Raw genomic sequence first — 5,954 nt, 5'->3', positions numbered from 1 at the left:
ATGCGAATGTTTGGCCATGTTGATACCGCGCTACAATCTATATAGAACCTAAATAAATTTTATAATACAGACATGTAACTGAATAAATAAATAAATAATCAATAAATATATATATATGTTGTATGTGTGTGTGTGTGTTCATGTGTGTGTGTGTGTGTGTGTGTGTGTGTGTGTGTGTGTGTGCATGTATGCGTAAGTTTTCTTAATTTATGTTACAGTATTTACACTTGTATAAACGTACATGAACGTACACACACATACAAGTAAACACACATACAAGTATACACACATACAAGAACACACACACACATACAAATAAACACACATACAAGTAAACACACATACAAGTATACACACATACAAGAACACACACATACAAGTAAACACACATACAGACGTACAAACACGTCTGTAGAACAACGCAGTGTACTACATGGAATGAAATAGGATACGAATTGATCATGTGGTCGGTTCATCCCCGCACAACACAACCGTACAATGTAGAGAACAGTACATAAGGGTACGTAAAAGTACAGAACATTGCAGAGAACAGTAAACAGTAGCACACAAAGTAGTACACACAGCAGTATGTACAAAACTGTACAAGACTTTTGAGATGGAATCCGGCCCAAAGTATTGTCACTGGAAAGATGATGATGAAAAATGAATGAATGAATGAATGAATGAACGAATGAACGAACGAATGAATGAATCAACATCACATTTATAAACTATAATATCAATAATAACAATAATAATAACTGTATATAATTATATTATTATTATTGTTTTTGTTATTATTTTTATTATTAACGATAATAGTTATAATTTTATAAAGTAATATAGTAATAATGGCAGTAGAGCGGTAGTAGATTAAAACTTTGTTCCATCGAGAAAGTAGGAAGAATATTATTATAGAGAATTTTTTTGCAAGTTTGTATAATAATATTATTAATATTGTGGTTGACTGAAATCCTTTATTTTTATAATTATAATATTATAATATTATTTAATTATATAATTATGTAATTATATAATTATAAAAACTCTTTCATTTTGTCCAAATCGGCATACACACAAAAATGTGAAAGCGGTCTATAATGTTCGTCGGGCAATTAAAACTAGTACTTCAAGTCATATAATAAAATCAGTTCAAAACTAAATTACGATAATAACAATAATATTAATATATTTATTATTATTATTATTGTTGTTGTTGTTGTTATTATTATTATTACCCTTATTACTTATTCATATATTATATTTATTAAGTTATATCATTATTTTTATATAATATATTTATTAAGTTATATTATTATTATTATTATTCTTATTATTATTACCATTACTACTGGCAGTATAAATGGTGTCAGTAACGGAAATACCAGCTTAAGTGGCGCTAGTATGGTAAGAAGTGGAAGATAGTGAAGCGACGCTGGTAGCTGCACTCAGTGGTAAGTGGAACTGGTAGCACAAAAAAAAACAAAAAAAAACAGTAGGCTTTAGCGCTATGTTGGCGTCAAATAATAAATCATAAAATAATAATAATAAATGTAATATTAAATGATAATATATATATATATATATATTATATAAATATAATATAACAAATATAATATAAATAGTAATAATAATAAATAATATAATCAAAAAATAATATTAATGCTATCTCCATGAGTTCAAGTTTTTAAAGGGTTTCAGTTAATGCAAAAATATTATTAAGGAACTCTTTCTGAAATCTCTTGAAGTCATAAAATTTATTTAGGAATGGCCACATGAGAAAGACATTTTGGTAGGAGTGAAGCTGGAAGTTAAGTTGACGAGAGGGTTAAAATGAGGATGGGATGATAACGAAGGAAGAAAGGATGGAGCTGATGGGATGAAGTTGATGAAACTGATAACAATTAAGAAGATGATGATGAGGATGGTGGTTTTGGTGGTGGTAATGATGGTGGCGATGATGATGATGATGATGGTGATGGTGGTGGTGTAGAGATGACGAAGAAGATGTTGAGGATAAAAAAGAAAATGATGGTGTTGATGGTGGTGATGAAAAAGAAGAAAAAGAAGAAGATGATGAAGGAGAAGAAGATAAAGAAGAAGATGATGATAATGACGATAAAGAGGAAGATGATGAAGATGATGGAATGATAAATATGGAATTGTCGGCTGCAATGTTATTTGATATCTTCCCAGACGTTCAACAAACTTCAATCAGTAACAGATTCCATACAAATGCACAGCCCAAGTATGCAGCGGGCTGGAATAGAAATTATAAATTCACCGCGAGCATCTTATGACGATGGTTGATAGTCTGTCTTCATCGCGACAGCTATGCACAACATGCAGTGCGTGTTGTATGTACATGTGCACGCTGAATTGTGGTGAATTAATGCATGTTTGTATTATTCTTTGTCTGCTTGTGTGTTTGTTTGTTTACTTGTTTGTTTCTATGCACTATGTTACCATTTTATTGTAACGCGTATTTTTGAATACCATATTGCTCTAATTGCATGAAGATGTTTTCGAAGGTATTGAATGAAATAAAAGTTTAAAAGTTAATCTACGTCAGGACATGTGCATGTCTTGTACATTAATCTCTGATACATTAACAAAACAGTTTGCAGCACTGACAGACACAATGTTACAATAGCTACTCACACCCCACACGCGCGCGCACATACACGCACACACACAGACACGCACACACAGGTAAACATTTATGTGCGCATATTCAAGGAAAATAACCAAACATTGAGAAAAAATATGCAGCAGATCTATCAAAATGGTATTTGCCGCACTTATTTCAGGGCCAGATGCACCAGGGTAGGTGTGTTGTTAGACTCAGGGTACGAGAGGAAAAAATGGTTGTTAAGAAAGGATGGCTGAATTGCTTGGACAAGAGGGGCATCAGAGAGATATTTCGATTCGAGTGACTCTTGAGGAACTGTTTTAGTGGAGAGATCGATGGAGGGATGTCAGGAGGAGGAGGAGTTGGAGGTCATCGGCTGATGGTCGTCAAAAACGAAGATGAATTAAAAGGAAGAATGATGTACGTACATTAAATAACGAAGCAACTGAACAATTTAATGAGGTTTTTTTTTCAGTTCAATTCGAAACGACAAAATGCTACAAGGAAACAAAAATTAAGACAACAATGCAGACAACAAAAATATTACAGTAGTAGTAGTTAATAAAACAAACAATCCAAACAACTCGAACAACCGCACACCAAAAACAACACAAACAACAAAACAACGATTGTATAATTTTTTCGTTAATGTTTGATTTATCCTCACTACAGAAACAATGTTCTACTTTAATTTTATTATCACCGTGCAAAATAACACATTAGAAGATGATCGTTCATTATGTTTGTTTGTTTGTTTATTATTTGAGTTAGTGTTTGTTTGTCTTTTTGTTTGTTTATGTAATTTAACACAAACGCATACATCAATTATCCTTTTGTGATAAATGAGCCATTATTTTTTATAAATATCGGAAAAACAAATGTTAAACAAGTGATAAACATTAGAGATAACGTTGTGATGAAGATTTTGGGATATATTTTCACGCCAATCCAACCGTCCTATTAGAAGTTGCATGGACTGTCGTTTGAATTCTATTTAAAACTTTGACGAGCAGATCCTAAATCAACCCGCGGTATCACAATTGAATATTTTCTTTGATAAAATGTTCGACAAACGCCACAATTACAATTGCGTTACATATAAGAACATTTAACCGCTAGCCATGCAACAAAAACAACAACAAAACATACACACACAACCAAATACAACACACGGCAATACACAACAACACATAACAATACACAACGACCCACAACAACTCGCAACAACACACACCAACACACAACAATATACAACAACACACAAAAACACACGACAACAACACACAACAACGCTTAACACACAACAACACACACAGCAACACACAACAACACACACAACAACACACAACGACACACAACACACAAAAACACAGAACCACACACAATGACGCACAACAGCACATAATAACAACAGGTGTGTTTCTTCTTTCTTGAGATTATTTCATCAATATCAACCAATCAATTTGGAGCGATGTTTCCTGAGCTTCATTTATCAACTATTGATCTATCATCATCATCATCGCCACCACCATCTTCATGTAATCGATCATCATCATCGTCGTCGTCTTCATCGTCATCTGCCAAACTTGATTATTAAAGATAAAATACGTAATAATAATAAACTGGAATAATAATAATAATGATGATTAATATCATTGTGAATAATAATAACAGTAATACTAACAATAATAATAATAATTCTTGTCATCATTACTGTTATTCTATGTTGTTATTAATAATTGTAAAAAAGAAAAATAATTAAAAAAATTTATTATTAGTAATGGTTCTTATTGCGTGACAAGACTTTATGACTAATAAGTAGCAATTGTATAAGATCGGGTTTACCGGCAAAAGACATTTTCCTATAAACAAAACAACAACAACAAGCTGCAGTCACGACTCCATTGTTGCTAGTGCAACTGTAATGTAAGCAGCTACTGAATGTGAGTGTAAATTTGAATGTAAATGTAAAAATGTAAACGCGTAACCGTGGAAATGTAAATGTAAATCCCAATAAAAAGTTCGGCTGCAAAATATTTTCCATCACAAAACTAATAGATATTTTTTTTTTTGTAAAAATATTTTCTTTATAAAACCAGTCGATCACAATCTGAGGTGCTTTTATAATTTAATTGAAATTTTAAAACTACTTACGCACACATTTTTATGACTCATTTATAACTGTTTTTTAGAGAAATATATAAACATTCACTGAAAACTTCGACACTAATTTAATTAACTTTCATTACGAAACACACGTCACCTAGCGTAGAACATAAAAACAAACGAATAATTTATTTAACAAATTACTTCTAATTAATTAACGAAGCAAAGCTTTTAAATGTTTTCTTAATGATCTGGAAGCTAAAACATTTAGCCCGGTTTGAATGCAAAAGTTTTTGTTGAACAGCATTTTTGAGGAGAATTGAAAGTATTAATTTACATTATATTTAAAAAATTTATTAATTATCTGATGATTAAATGATTCATTAGTAAAGAAATAAATCTAAATGTTACTCTTCCAAAACATTTGCAACACAAATCATTACAAAAATAAAACTGAACCAGATCTAGACGACTTCGACGGGAGGAGGAGCCAAAATTTTCAAGGGGGGCCAAGATTTTCAAGGGGGTGTCAAAATTTGTGGTAGTGAGGCTGACGATCCTTTGTCTTTAACCCGCATGTAGCAAAATATGGAAAACACAACCGACAAACGAAAGAAGTTGTTCATTTTTCCAATCAAACCCTCAGATGAAGGTTTTTGACTGCATAGCATACACGCACTACCGGAGTAACGACGTTTCATGGTGCTTTAACCTTTTAGCCAAATGTCATAAAATCTCATTTGTTGCAAAAAACACTGGCCAAAAATAAGTATTTGATGGTAAATGCGACGATTATGGTTTTCTAGGCACCTTTAAACTGGGCAACTCGACGAAATGAGGTGTCTTTCAGAGTGGCGGATTTGGAAGAGATACGGAGGTGTACAATCCCCTAGAAAGAGAAAATATTGTAGATTCTTTGTTAAATAAATTATTTCATAACGTCGTAATTACAATTTAATATTTAAAAAAAAACCAGAAGTAGCAAGATTTTTCACACACAGGCCTAGCCTTTATTTATCGATCACCTCACTAACCCACTAAGTCATCATCTAGTCTATCAATTTGCCGTTACTTCATTTTATATTCCATCGTCAATTACTTTTCTTTTCTATTATTTATTTTATTCTAACATATTTTATTCTTCATGTTTTATCATTTCTCTTCCTCACTTTTTGTATTTATTTTCTCACTTATTTGTTTAATTTTGTTTCACTGC

Source organism: Helobdella robusta (assembly GCF_000326865.2).
Source record: "Helobdella robusta unplaced genomic scaffold HELROscaffold_49, whole genome shotgun sequence".
Classification (NCBI taxonomy): Eukaryota; Metazoa; Annelida; class Clitellata; order Rhynchobdellida; family Glossiphoniidae; genus Helobdella; species Helobdella robusta.
This window is presented reverse-complemented; position numbering follows the sequence as displayed.